Here is a 15,357-nt window from a genome sequence, read left to right on the forward strand (position 1 = left end):
TCTGAAGCACTACAGTTTTAGCTTGCTTTCATGGCATTTGATAGCACAATTTTGGGTGCTAAAATCCCTTTGTACTTGTCTAGGTTTGTTTCTTTACCACGCACAGAAAGTGCTAGAGTTTTCTTCTTCTCCAAAGATGATGAACGCCTAAGAGGTACGACAGAATTTCTTCGCCCCCTTTTGTATTTTTTTAAAACTGTTCCTGGAATTCCGTGAGGAGGAAAAAATGCTGCCTGCTTAGGAATGGTTTCTAGTCAAATTTTGGCATCCTTACTTCTGCTCAAAATTGTGGTAGAATCCCATGAGAAAGCCCTGGTAAAATAAAGGCCAAGCAGATTTCTGGCTTTCTTCTCTTTCAGATAATTGCCTAATAGGAATCTAGACTTTTAGACCTTACCAAAACATTAGCCACGTGACAGGTTACCTAGACATTTTGGATCCTTTCAGGTATTTATATAATGTTTAACTTTTTCCCGTCTTTCTGGTGTTACCACTAGGAATGTTGAGTGTTCTTGTCCCTGTGGTTCTTTGTCCTAATGAATCTGGGCTTTTCTCTTCTGAATCCAGGGGATTTGGTATTTAGAAACAAAGAAAACAACAACCAAAGGAAACACACAGAGTCCCCAAAAATTGCAGAGGCCAGCAAAACAATTGCTTGTTATATGTTTTGTAGAATAGAGTCTTAAGACAGGCTTAAATGATGTGCGTTTCTCAAGACTGACTCGATAACGCTGCAGAAATGTATTGCTGTGTTCATACAGTTAGTGCCCAGCACTCTTCCAGGCGGTCTGATTTGCAGGGGGTGTTAAAATGGAGAGCTCAGTCCTTAGCAGGCCCCAATTCTGGGGGAAGATGTGTGATCCTGGTGCTGAGCTTCTAATGAAACAGCGGCTATTTCACTGCAATTTAGACTGCAGCATGCTGAGGAAAACTGCTGCTGCCTTTCATTGTCCTGTGGACACCAGGCCACAGTAGGGAACATTTCTGTTGGGAGACAACGTCTGGTGGGGGGCAAGAGAACAGGAAGGATGTGAAGAATTGACTCCTGACTTTATTGCTGTGTTGTCCATGATTGTTAGAAGCAGCAGCACAATCAGAAGTGTTTAAGCCTATTAATTGGTTCTTTTTTTTTTTTTTCCACAGAGGGCCCAAAGTTATGTTGTAGATCAGTAGAGTTCAGTGAAGAAAAAGGGTTGGGAAGATTGATGTAGATTATTGCTTGAGGTGAGTATGTAACATCTGTTCCCTGGGAACTGTAGGTGACAGCTGAGCACGGGGAGGAAATGCAGGTATGAATGGGCATGCAGAATTAATTCAGGACCTCAAGAAGAGCCTGCAACTTTGCAACTCCCCAGGAACAAAAGTGTTTTAATCTACCAGTGTGTATAACATCATGTTGTGTTGTCCAGTCAGGTAAACCACTACATCTTTGTATGTTACAGGAGCAGCTACTTAACTGTATGTAAAGGATGTATTTAAGAGAAAGAGTGAATTTAGAGACTTCTCCTAACAGTGGATTCAGAAACTTCTCTGAAGAATTCGTTAGATTTTCATTATTTCCCAGAATGCTGAAGGAAGCATAGGGATACCAAACAGAAATGCAAGGAAACCAATAAAATCTTTAGTGAATAGAAACGTGCCACTTTTGTTCCTTGAAGAACTCAACAAACAATGTTACTTCCAAAAGCCTTTCAAAGATCTAAGAGGAAAAACAAATTGGCAAACCCTGTTTGGCAGTGTTTCCAATCTGGGGCTGATGGTCTTGGAGGTTGGGGAGCCACGGGAAGGCTCCAGTCCTGACTGTCCAGCCAGGCTGGGGCCATTGAGCTCTGGCTCATCCCTGGTGGCTCTAAGGGCAAGCAGGAATGTCAAACGCCCCCAAGACCCAGGCCAGGCCGGACGAGAGCAGAACCCCCGGCCCTCCAGGAGCGGACAGGCTCTGCCAAGCGCGACCTGGGCACTGCCCCCAGCCCAGGGACATGCGGGTGCTTTGCCCAGAGCCGTGCCCATAGCAGCAGAGCTGTCTCACCCCAGCTGGCTGTGGTGGGTGTGAGGCTCCAGCAGTGCCCGTGGGTGCCCTGGGCAGCGCATCAGCAGCAGCACAGGAGCTGTTGGCAGGGCCTGGGGAAACACAGGGGTCAGCCTCTGCACGGCGACACAGCATGCACACTGCAGGGCACAGAGCCAATGGCAGCGGGCATGAGCACCTCTGCGGGGCTCTTTGGCTGCAGCAGCATCGGCCCCAAGGGTTGCTCTGTCCCTGCCAGCCTGCCTGGCTGATGGGCAGGGCTGGAGGCCTTGGAGAGCAGGGGCCATTGCGGGCACGGGTGTCCCAAGAGCTGCCCCCTGGCCCAGCTGGGCCCCACTTGGGGAGGAAGGAGGCTCCCAGCCGCGGCATGGCTGAGCAGCTCCTGCCTCCCCCTGCCTCTGCTCTGGGCCCCACACAACGCCTGCCACAGGAGTCCCTGGGCCCGGCTGTGGGAGGGTGGCCTTGCCCTCACCTGGCTCCCTGGCACCAGGGCCCTCCTGCTTGCTGTCACACATGGCAGCCGTCAGCAGTGAGTCCCTGTCCAGAAACGTCACAGTCTCCTCCAGGTGCTGGTCCTCTCTCTCTTTCTGGGAGAAAGAAGAGTATGGGGAGTTTACAGAACAGGCCCAGAGCCACGAGGGCACTACTCCCTGCTGAGCCCTGCTGAGCCCTGCTCCTGTCCGCCTTCTCCTCCAGTCAGTAGCAGCGGTCTTCATCATACATTCATTGGATGTGATCCGAACCAAGCAGGCCATTCAATTACCAGAAGCCTAACTATATCAGGTACTTCACTACTCTAAGTTTACTTTATAGCAGAAATTAAATATATATCGTTATTTCAAGGTTACTTTAACACTTTACATATAGCAGCCACTTCAACATTTGTGGAAAGCCAATAAGCCAATATTATATGTATGTCTAACAGATGGATTAGGGATCAGCATCCATTTGCAAAATTACTTCTTTTATTAACAACTTACTACAGAACTATTACAGAATGGAAGATTTCTTTTACTAACTCATGGCTAAGTACTCAGCTCCCTTTATGTGGACTATTTGAGGGACAGCTGTACCAAATCCAATCCCATTATTAAATTCGTAGCACTAGACAAAGGAATACCTGACTGCTTTTTAAGAGTTTAACATACTTGCAAAATTTTGATGGCAAACTCTTCTAATGTCAAAACACTGAGTAGGTTTTTTCACTGTCATGTTTCCTCTTATATAGTTGAGATTAATATGAAGATTAAGATTCAGTATGTTTTCTTTAGTCTTCCCTTTCACGCCCTTTATCTTTTGGCACCATTTTCCTTTACACTCTATGGCTTCCCTCTGGTGTTTAAATCAGGTGTTTCCTTTCAAGGATGCTTTACCAAGGACCAAAGTTCCTTTTCTCATTTTTGGTACAACAGTCCCCCCCATTTTCTCCTCCCCTGGAGCCTAGAGTCTCGAGAACAGAGATCTTCTTCTTCCTGAAGATAGAGGGTACCATCACACGCTCCTTGTCACTGCAGCAGGTCACTCTCTTGGCTCCAACCATTGCATTCCCTTAAAAATGCAGTCTCTGTTGCAGGAGAAAATGGTTCAGTCTATGGCTATATAAGAAAAGTCCAGCCAAAAGCCACTCCGTCATCTCCTCCCACTTAGGATCTTTCCTCATCTTCTTCTGACATCTCGAGCCCCAGGCCGTCTCTCTTCTCTTTCAGACCAAGGAGGAGTAATATTTCACAAAGCTTTCATTGTCCAAGAAGGGGTTAAAAGTCTTGGACTCCCAGGACATCTGAAATCTCGGCCCAGAACACCAACTCCCACGGCTGGGCACCTTCCCCTCCTCCTCTTCCTCCTCTGGCGGCCTACTGCCGGCACAGTCTCTGTCTCTTTCACTCTCTCTCCTTCTGGGGGGTGGCAGGGGGGAACAAAGACATCTCAGATTTTCTCCACCCTTCCATCTGCAGGGGCTGGCCTGGTTCCAGTCCCTTCACCCCCTGGGCCTCTCTCTTCCAGGCTACATGGCTTCCCCTCCCCCACCCAGCCTGTGGCTGGGCAGGGAGAGTCTGCACCCTTCTGCTGACCGGAACCAAAGAGACAGTTCCCCTGGGAGCTCTTGCTTTTAACCCCCTGTGTTCTCAGAGGCGTGTCCAATGCCTTCAGTGGCCACTCCAAGTGCCAGTATCCAAACCTGACCACTGATTGGTTTGACCACAACTTCCTGAGAAAATTTACTTCCCTGTCAAACCATGACACCATATTAGGTCTTGATATTTCTATTGGCAGGAAAGAAGTCTGTGCTAAATAGCTTGATTTCTGTGTCACCATGTATTAAGTGACAAGTCACTTAAGGATGTAGCTAATTAAAAAGGACCTTGTTCCTGCCCTTAGTCTCCAACCTGAGATGTTTCCCCACTGCTTTCCTGTTGTGTCGCGCGCATCCAGCCACTAGTGGGCTGCGACCTGGCTAGCGCCAGAGTGGCCAAAGACGGGTCAGGAACAACACCCCCGGTGATCCACAGGACTAGCGGAGAAACTCTGCGGTCTGGGGAACACAACGGTGGTGTCGTCACACAGCGCAGCGACAGAGACAAGTATAACTGCAATAGCAACACTGAAGATATTTAGTAAAGAAAAGAGGACAAACAAGTGTGCAAAACAAAACATAAGGTGTCCACGCAAACAAGTCAGTTCTTTATCCTGTGTGCACGCAGACCTTGGACCCACACAGATGGCTGAAAGGCAGGCGCATTGCTTTACCCCCGAAATAGGGTGGGCACGGTGCGGACGTGTAGGACTGGCTGCCAGGAATGCAGAGCTTGGGAACAGAGTCAAACCTCGATAAGCACAGCTCTGTCAAAAAATGCCAGGAAAGGGCAGAACGAGTCGGGCGGTATTAAAGGCCCTGTTCGAAATGGCTGCCCGGGCTCCCCCCATCCAGCCCGGGCTGTGCAACACAAACCGCCTGGCACGGGAGGTGGGACCGCCCTGAGGAATACTGGCCATGGAGCGGGGCTGGGTCTACAACACCTCAGGGAAACTGGCCATGGAGCGGGGCTGGGTCTACAACACCTCAGGGAAACTGGCCATGGAGCGGGGCTGGGTCTACAACACCTCAGGGAAACTGGCCATGGAGCGGGGCTGGGGCTGTCACACCTCAGGGAAACTTGCCATGGAAGCCACCTCCAGAGGCTTTGATGCACTTGTTTCTTGGTTGAATGCCCATCAAAGATCAATCTAGCATCTTTGCAAACAAGCATGACATGCAAGGGCATTTAAAATTGAGTCTGATCTAATTATCAAAGATAAAGCTTCTCACTTCTAAACTTCCCTTTTCATGACTGCCAAACAATATATGAAAACAATAGAGACCTTTTCTTATATCTGACTTCAAATACCCATAATGCAAGATTCATTCTGAAGGCAGGAAAAAAGAAAACAAAGAAAATAGGAGCTAGGCAATTTTCACAAGGCACAGAGAAGAAAAAAAACATTAGAATACCCTAGAAAAAATAGTTTTTCTTCATCTTCCCAGTATCTGCTGTTTGAACTTTTGTTGTCGTAATTGTCCCTCTCAAAACAAGGCATGTTGCAGCTTTATTGTCTCAGTGGTGCATCTCCCCAGTCGCTGACTTGCCGTTTAAGCTCTGGTTCATTGGAAATCCATAACAAGGGATTCTCTGTGGAAGAGTGTTGCACAAGCCTCGGGATTCCTGACTATTCACCTCTGCCAATGCTCACAGTAATCTCCTAACACACCTGAGCTTCCTGTTGTTAGAAATCAGAAGCTTGACTCAGCCAATATATCAAGCAGCAATTTGATTTATTAATTAATCTGGCAATGTATGAGCAAAGACAGTGCTGGGTACAGTGGTGGGGGTTTTCCCCTCCAACTGCACACTGATTGTTGGGCTTGCTGGTATTTATTGATCATATTCATACATATTCATAAGGTTTTTCCAGCAGTTTCTATTTCACATTTTTTATGCACGCTTCCAGAAGTTTCTATTTCTACCTTTTGACATCACAATTCTATACTTTAGGATCATAAAACTATGATGGTGATGTCTGGTTCCTTTCCAATTGCTATACTCTATTGTGATCTAGTCCAGGTTTCAATATCCTAGGATGTACATCCCAGGATGGACGGTGGGGTCCAGCTTCTATTTTCTAGACCATTAATCTATGATAGTGATGTCCAGCTTCCCCTTTCGAAATCATTAATCAAGAATATTGATGTCCATCTTCCTTTTCAAGGAGCTTGGGATAGGTTCACTTCCCTCTTCTGTTTAAATCCTTTATACATTCTAAAGATACAGTCTAAAATCCTTATATACTAAGCAATATTCTAAAGTTATAATACAAAGGTTCATATTGCAAAACAGCTTAAGACTTATATCACCGGCTGGGGGCTATGTACAAGTCACAAACAGGACGGGACTGCTGTGGTATGCGTCTCGAGCTGTTTATTTTTTAGCATCAGTCTCATTACAGGGTTATGACAATGGGAAGATGCCAGCAGCTCACATGCCAGGCAACAGACCAAGAACTTAATGTTACAACTTACTTTATAAGCTTTTTGACCAATCACACGAAGCAAAAGCATATTAACAGTAGTTCTATCCAATCACTATAAATACACGTACCTTTGGTTAAAACAATGCTGGCTTATTTCGAATACAATACTTGCTTGCAAGCCTCAAGATACAATGCACAGAGCTCCATTATTAAGCCTAGAACTTCCTAATATCTCACTAGATATACTTTTCTGCAACTTAGGAAGTTATTCTACCCAAGCGTTAATACACAGACTATTGTTCTATTTGTTCTTTCTTTCTACTTCTTGTATAATTTTTCTGCTGACAAATCTTATAGCTACTGCTTAGCTCTAATCACCATCCTGGTGCCTCTGAGGCCTGCCTTTTGCAACGTGCCCAAAACCCTCTGATTTTAAGGAATCCCACAGACTTATAATTGTTATTTGCAAGCAAAAGATTGGTTCACAAGCCTTCTTCCATGCTTTCCTCAGTTGTTTATTAGAACTCATCTTTATAACTGTCCCATGGCTGTGTTCCACACATTTCACAATTACAATTACACAGGTTACCTTTATTTACCTGACACAAAACACAACTTTGCATTTCACACTGTCTTTCTGTGAGAGAAAGATTCAGCTAAAGTCAAGGAAACGGGGCAGGGGAGACGGAAAGCTTCCCTTGAAATGCTTTTGGGAAGGCCTGCAAGGACCCTGCCTTCCTTCGGAACAGAGGTGGCCACAACACATGGTGTTGGCTGTCTTACCCTAGGTGCCCCTTCTGTTCCAGAAGGACTTTTGCCCACTTCATCACTTGTCTGTCCCTCCAGCTCCAGGGCCTCAAACCCGCTCTGTAAGGTACTAAACCTCTAAGTCAGCTGCAAGTTTTGAGAATAAGGCAGTGAGCATGGCCCGAACTAGGGTTTTTTAGTCAGGCTTACAATATATTTTGAGAAGAAGAGAAAAGGGGTAGATACCACACAAGAATCCAGCACAGCCTCACCAGATTTTTCATCTGGGTTCTTGAAGCACAATACCCAGCACTTGCGCTGAGCTGTCTTTTTGTGTGTTCTGGCGACCGGAACCATCCCATGGCCAGGCCCAGGGTAATCTGGGGGCCAAAGTCCTGTTGCCTGCAAACAGCACACTTTTTTACCCAGCTGGAGCTGATTTCAGCATGTTTGCTGAGTTGACTTTATGAGTGTTTTCCTAATCTTGGCAGTTCTAACAGATGTCCTTAAGGCCCCTAAATTGTGCATCTTTTGTGTCCACTATCAGTGGGCGTCCTTCTTCCCAAGCTTTGTCAGCTTCCCCCTGGGACTGAGATCAGTGAAACGTGCCCAGACCTGAGTCTTCAAAGACCATTCTAGCATCAAGTACTTTGCTTTTCTAACACCTGGCCATCACTCCGAGCTTGCAGGCTGCTATGTGCGGCACAGGTTAAATGTCTCTTCTTGTTGATCAGGTTTGGAAGTGTGCAAAGCTCAAGCGTTACAGGACATCCTTTCTTCATCAGGAAATGGGACCTCTCGCACAGTTTGCAACAGCTCCCCGCCCGCGCCTTGCAGAGAGCCAGAACGGTCCCGGCGCCATTCCCGGGCTCAGGGCGCTGCCTGGTGGGCGGGAGCCGCCATGACAGCGCCGGGGGCCGGAGGGCGGGAAGGGGCGGGCGGGTGTGAGGGGCGAGGCGGCTCCGCACAGAGCCGAGCCGGCGCTGCTCCCTCAGCGCGTTGCGGCCGCGCTGCGGGAGCGTGCGGGCGTTCCTCGGGCTCTGGGAGAAGCGTGTGGCCGCCGCGGGGTCCCGGCCCGCAGATCTTGCTGCTGGCCGAGGCTGCAGTGCCAGAGCTGCCGTGCGCCGTGGCACTGCCAGTGCGCCCCGGCAGAGCCGGGCTGGCAGTGCCGACACCTGAGGGAAGCTCTGCCATGGCACTGCCGGAGCCCCCCGGCAGAGCCGGGCTGGCAGTGCCGACACCTGAGGGAAGCTCTGCCATGGCACTGCCGGGGCCGCTCCTGCCCCGGGGCCGCCGGCAGGAGCGACGCCTGGGACCTGCTGACTGACCGGCATTGCTTGGCTCTCTTCAGTAGATCGAGGGAGTGGCACCACGAAATAGCAGAGTATTACACCTGATTTAAAACACCAGAGGGAAGCCATAGAGTGTAAAGGAAAATGGTGTGCCAAAAGATAAAGGGCGTGAAAGGGAAGACTAAAGAAAACATACTGAATCTTAATCTTCATATTAATCTCAACTATATAAGAGGAAACATGACAGTGAAAAAACCTACTCAGTGTTTTGACATTAGTAGAGTTTGCCATCAAAATTTTGCAAGTATGTTCAACTCTTAAAAAGCAGTCAGGTATTCCTTTGTCTAGTGCTACGAATTTAATAATGGGATTGGATTTGGTACAGCTGTCCCTCAAATAGTCCACATAAAGGGAGCTGAGTACTTAGCCATGAGTTAGTAAAAGAAATCTTCCATTCTGTAATAGTTCTGTAGTAAGTTGTTAATAAAAGAAGTAATTTTGCAAATGGATGCTGATCCCTAATCCATCTGTTAGACATACATATAATATTGGCTTATTGGCTTTCCACAAATGTTGAAGTGGCTGCTATATGTAAAGTGTTAAAGTAACCTTGAAATAACGATATATATTTAATTTCTGCTATAAAGTAAACTTAGAGTAGTGAAGTACCTGATATAGTTAGGCTTCTGGTAATTGAATGGCCTGCTTGGTTCGGATCACATCCAATGAATGTATGATGAAGACCGCTGCTACTGACTGGAGGAGAAGGCGGACAGGAGCAGGGCTCAGCAGGGCTCAGCAGGGAGTAGTGCCCTCGTGGCTCTGGGCCTGTTCTGTAAACTCCCCATACTCTTCTTTCTCCCAGAAAGAGAGAGAGGACCAGCACCTGGAGGAGACTGTGACGTTTCTGGACAGGGACTCACTGCTGACGGCTGCCATGTGTGACAGCAAGCAGGAGGGCCCTGGTGCCAGGGAGCCAGGTGAGGGCAAGGCCACCCTCCCACAGCCGGGCCCAGGGACTCCTGTGGCAGGCGTTGTGTGGGGCCCAGAGCAGAGGCCGGGGGAGGCAGGAGCTGCTCAGCCATGCCGTGGCTGGGAGCCTCCTTCCTCCCCAAGTGGGGCCCAGCTGGGCCAGGGGGCAGCTCTTGGGACACCCGTGCCCGCAATGGCCCCTGCTCTCCAAGGCCTCCAGCCCTGCCCATCAGCCAGGCAGGCCGGCAGGGACAGAGCAGCCCTTGGGGCCGATGCTGCTGCAGCCAAAGAGCCCCGCAGAGGTGCTCATGCCCGCTGCCATTGGCTCTGTGCCCTGCAGTGTGCATGCTGTGTCGCCGTGCAGAGGCTGACCCCTGTGTTTCCCCAGGCCCTGCCAACAGCTCCTGTGCTGCTGCTGATGCGCTGCCCAGGGCACCCACGGGCACTGCTGGAGCCTCACACCCACCACAGCCAGCTGGGGTGAGACAGCTCTGCTGCTATGGGCACGGCTCTGGGCAAAGCACCCGCATGTCCCTGGGCTGGGGGCAGTGCCCAGGTCGCGCTTGGCAGAGCCTGTCCGCTCCTGGAGGGCCGGGGGTTCTGCTCTCGTCCGGCCTGGCCTGGGTCTTGGGGGCGTTTGACATTCCTGCTTGCCCTTAGAGCCACCAGGGATGAGCCAGAGCTCAATGGCCCCAGCCTGGCTGGACAGTCAGGACTGGAGCCTTCCCGTGGCTCCCCAACCTCCAAGACCATCAGCCCCAGATTGGAAACACTGCCAAACAGGGTTTGCCAATTTTTTTTCCTCTTAGATCTTTGAAAGGCTTTTGGAAGTAACATTGTTTGTTGAGTTCTTCAAGGAACAAAAGTGGCACGTTTCTATTCACTAAAGATTTTATTGGTTTCCTTGCATTTCTGTTTGGTATCCCTATGCTTCCTTCAGCATTCTGGGAAATAATGAAAATCTAACGAATTCTTCAGAGAAGTTTCTGAATCCACTGTTAGGAGAAGTCTCTAAATTCACTCTTTCTCTTAAATACATCCTTTACATACAGTTAAGTAGCTGCTCCTGTAACATACAAAGATGTAGTGGTTTACCTGACTGGACAACACGACATGATGTTATACACACCGGTAGATTAAAACACTTTTGTTCCTGGGGAGTTGCAAAGTTGCAGGCTCTTCTTGAGGTCCTGAATTAATTCTGCATGCCCATTCATACCTGCATTTCCTCCCCGTGCTCAGCTTTCTCCTACAGTTCCCGGGGAACAGATGTTACATACTCACCTCAAGCAATAAACTACATCAGTCTTCCCAACCCTTTTTCTTCACTGAACTCTACTGATCTACAACATAACTTTGGGCCCTCTGTGGAAAAAAAAAAAAAAAAGAACCAATTAATAGGCTTAAACACTTCTGATTGTGCTGCTGCTTCTAACAATCATGGACAACACTGCAATAAAGTCAGGAGTCAATTCTTCACATCCTTCCTGTTCTCTTGCCCCCCACCAGACGTTGTCTCCCAACAGAAATGTTCCCTACTGTGGCCTGGTGTCCGCAGAACAATGAAAGGCAGCAGCAGTTTTCCTCAGCATGCTGCAGTCTAAATTGCAGTGAAATAGCCGCTGTTTCATTAGAAGCTCAGCACCAGGATCACACATCTTCCCCCAGAATTGGGGCCTGCTAAGGACTGAGCTCTCCATTTTAACACCCCCTGCAAATCAGACCGCCTGGAAGAGTGCTGGGCACTAACTGTATGAACACAGCAATACATTTCTGCAGCGTTATCGAGTCAGTCTTGAGAAACGCACATCATTTAAGCCTGTCTTAAGACTCTATTCTACAAAACATATAACAAGCAATTGTTTTGCTGGCCTCTGCAATTTTTGGGGACTCTGTGTGTTTCCTTTGGTTGTTGTTTTCTTTGTTTCTAAATACCAAATCCCCTGGATTCAGAAGAGAAAAGCCCAGATTCATTAGGACAAAGAACCACAGGGACAAGAACACTCAACATTCCTAGTGGTAACACCAGAAAGACGGGAAAAAGTTAAACATTATATAAATACCTGAAAGGATCCAAAATGTCTAGGTAACCTGTCACGTGGCTAATGTTTTGGTAAGGTCTAAAAGTCTAGATTCCTATTAGGCAATTATCTGAAAGAGAAGAAAGCCAGAAATCTGCTTGGCCTTTATTTTACCAGGGCTTTCTCATGGGATTCTACCACAATTTTGAGCAGAAGTAAGGATGCCAAAATTTGACTAGAAACCATTCCTAAGCAGGCAGCATTTTTTCCTCCTCACGGAATTCCAGGAACAGTTTTAAAAAAATACAAAAGGGGGCGAAGAAATTCTGTCGTACCTCTTAGGCGTTCATCATCTTTGGAGAAGAAGAAAACTCTAGCACTTTCTGTGCGTGGTAAAGAAACAAACCTAGACAAGTACAAAGGGATTTTAGCACCCAAAATTGTGCTATCAAATGCCATGAAAGCAAGCTAAAACTGTAGTGCTTCAGAGAAATGGTATACATTGAAAAGCTTTATTCCCTAGTAGCCAAATAGAGCCTTCTAGAAAAAAAAATAAACAACTTCTTAACAGAAAACTGACTGTGTCTTTGGCTTCTGGCCAAACTCAGTTTGGAGTTGGTCAAACAAAAATGAGCCAATTAATTTCTTGCACTCAACATCTCTCTTTTCATATTCAACTTCACATCACATGGGCTGCTGGGAGTTTTTATTCTGGGCAGCACAAATGGTTTTCCAAGATGACTTTCATTGCTCAGAGGTGTGCAATCTCAGTTTCCCATTCCCTGAGTGCTGCTATTAATATTCCCACAGCATCCAACTACTACAGCCAGGTAGACAGCAAATAGAAATGGAACTTGCATTTCTTGGTCCTTTTCAGTTTCTCGCGTCTCAGGCTCATCATCACCCTCAGAACTGCTGTCTTGGAAACGTGAATCCTCTTGCCATGTGACTTTTACTGGCTTTATTGTTCCGAGTCTGCAAGACTCTGCAATAAGAGCACCCAAAAAGAAACAAAGCCGCATCCAGATTGTTCCTCCACTTGTCAGGAAGGATTCCTCTTTTCAAGACAAATACTTACAGTGGAGAAGACAGATGTAGGAAGGACAGAATCTTCTCCTGCCAGATTTTCTGAGCTACATCTCGGCTCCAGGATTTTGCACTTTGTTCTAGGGATCTCTGCTGTATTCTTAAACATTTATCGTTGCATTCAGAAGGCACTGAATACCTTCTGAATTCAGCACAAGTGTGTGAGTCTTGTTGCCTTGTGTTGTTGCGTTGGTTTTTTTTAATATTTTGGATAACTTCACATGGTTTCTTTTCTCTCCTACAGGTCTGTTAGTCAATTTAATGTCGTTTCATCTTCTTTTCATAAGGCCTCATTTATCTAAGGTTAGAACACCGCAATGATCATTTGTCATTCAGTTTCCTTTTTCTAAAGGTCCAAGAATAGAATTCAGTAACAAGCAGAATGTTCATGGGTCTTGCGGTCGACTCCAGGATTTTGCTCCTCCCTCTACATTAACACACATTTCCTTTAAAATCTTGTTGGGTTCTATGAAACTTCATATGACTGGTGTGTCACCTTTCTCCTTCTTTGAGAGATTCAGGGCATGACAACAAGCCTTTTCACCACTCAGCAAAAAACCCCATTTCCTTCTCAAAGCACGCCTTTCAGAATTCCTGAGATGCAAGCATGACTTACCGCTCATTAATCTACCACAGCCTTGGCAAGCAGAAATGAAGATCAAAATGCTTCTGCCTAATTACTGACTTCTGCTGCTGAAAATCCCCTGTGTCCTGACCTTCTTTACACCACAATGCTCTACAGTGCCTGCCAGAAGCTCTTCCTTCGAAATGGCACTGTGAGAAGAGTTCTGCTGTTACCTTCTTTGATGCCCAACTCCTCTGTGTCTCCAAAGAAGGCAAACTTGAAAGCACTCTACTCCTGAGCTGTGCCGTTCTTGGGCAAAGGTCCAAAATGGTCCCTTGGGGCAGAGTCTTGTGCATCCTCTTTGTCCCGGGGTATTTCCACAGTCTTTTCTGGTTTGTTCTTTGAAGCTCCAAACAATCAGAAGCAATACAGTAATCTGATTTCTTCAGATTACTGCATTGCTTACAGTAGCCTGATTTCTTCAGACACTTGAGGCAGTGTCTCGCTCTCTTCTTTCTTCTTTCTTTTGGCTTTACTGAAATGAGTTTGTTCAAGGATAGCAAAACAGTGCACGACCTTTCCAAAGACAGCTTCCCTAAGACACACCTTGCTCTGAACATCTCCCTAACTGTATCCAAGCCCATTAAGGAGAGGTTCACTCAAGAGTGAGCAGTGGGGAAACATCTCAGCTTGGAGTCGAAAGGCCGGAAGAAGAGTCCTTCTTAATCATTTAAGTGACTTTTCACTTAATACCTGGTAAGACAGAAATCAAGGGATTTAGCACTACTTTCCTGCCAGTAGAAATGTCAAGAGCCAATACAGTTTTCTCACAGACCTGCAAATCGTAAGGTCCCTGTACTGACCGTTCTCACCTTCACTTCCGGCAGTGAACTGATGGACTAGAAAGAAAAGATGAGGCTACGCGCTGCTGTTGGAGGTCCCAGTTGAGGCCCGACGCTGCTGGCGGGAGCGGTTGCTCCTGAGGGTCCTCCCTGATGGTGTCCCCGTGCGCCTGGGCATTTCAGCACTTGCTGCTCTCCTCCTGCTCCTGTCCTGGCGACTCCTGGACCGGAGAGGTTGATTTGAGGCCCGGCGCTGCAGGCGGGGGCTTCTGCGTCTGGGCGATGTCCCTGATGGAGTCTCCCTTTGCCTGGGCCTCTCAGTCCTTGGTGCTGTCCTGTGGCTGCTGTCACGACGACTCCTGGACCGGACAGGTGGACTTAGGGCCTGACCTTGCAGGCGGGAGCTTCTGCGTCTGGGCGATGTCCCTGATGGAGTCTCCCTTTGCCTGGGCCTCTCAGTCGTTGGTGCTGTCCTGTGGCTGCTGTCACGGCGACTCCTGGACCGGACAGGTGGACTGAGGGCCCGGTGCTGCTGGCAGGAGCGGCGGCGTCTGGGGGATGCCTGTGAAGGTGTCTCCCTTTGCCTGGGCCTCTCAGTCCTTGGTCTCGTCCTGCTGCAGCTCTCACGGCGACTCCTTGATCGGACTGGTCCATTGGAGGCCCGACCTTGCTGGTGGGAGCGGGTGCGCCTGCGGCCGGGCCCAGCATGTCTGGAATGGCCGCTGTCCTCAAGCTCAGGGGTGCTGCTGTACATTGACCTTGGTGTGCTGGGGCTGCTGGTGTCCAGCGAGGGAGATGGCAGAGACTGCTGCCGTGCTGTGTGTTGGTGGCTGCTGCTGCTGCTGGTCTCTGTGGATGAAGCCTGGGGATCCAGCCCCGATGGCACCGGGCCACAGGAGCTGGGGCTGATGGCCTCAGATTCTGCGGAGCCGTTAGCAGGCTCCCGTCCTGACTGACTAGCCAGCTGGGGGCCACTGAGCTCTGGCTCATCTCTGGAGGCTGTAAGGACAAGCAGGAATGTCAAAGACCACCCAGGCCCAAGGCAAGCCTGGCCAGAGCAGAACCCCAGCCCTTCAGGAGCAGACGCGCTCTGCCAGGCCCAGCCTGGGCACTGCCCCCAGCCCAGGGACACCGGGTGCTTTGCCTCATACCCGTTCCAAGACCAGCACAGCTGTCACACTCCCAGCTCTGTACGCTGTTTCTCAGGCCGGAGCAGTGCCTGTGGGTGCCCTCAGCAGCGCAGGAGGAGCACAGGAGCAGTTCCCAGGGCCTGGGGAAGCAAATGGGTTTATGGCAC

General features: G+C 48.5%; 1 long non-coding RNA gene across 1 annotated transcript; it reads right to left on the reverse strand.

Moving 5' to 3' along the window:
- Positions 1 to 10,450: 10,450 nt before the first annotated feature.
- LOC140684487 (uncharacterized) lies at positions 10,451 to 12,052 on the reverse strand. Its single transcript, XR_012056809.1, has 4 exons — positions 11,903 to 12,052; positions 11,610 to 11,697; positions 10,831 to 10,911; positions 10,451 to 10,612 (listed from the first exon to the last, which is right to left on the reverse strand). It is a non-coding gene; the product is annotated as an uncharacterized lncRNA (long non-coding RNA).
- Positions 12,053 to 15,357: the final 3,305 nt, after the last annotated feature.

The sequence above is a fragment of the Taeniopygia guttata genome, chromosome 6, assembly GCF_048771995.1.
Source record: "Taeniopygia guttata chromosome 6, bTaeGut7.mat, whole genome shotgun sequence".
Classification (NCBI taxonomy): Eukaryota; Metazoa; Chordata; class Aves; order Passeriformes; family Estrildidae; genus Taeniopygia; species Taeniopygia guttata.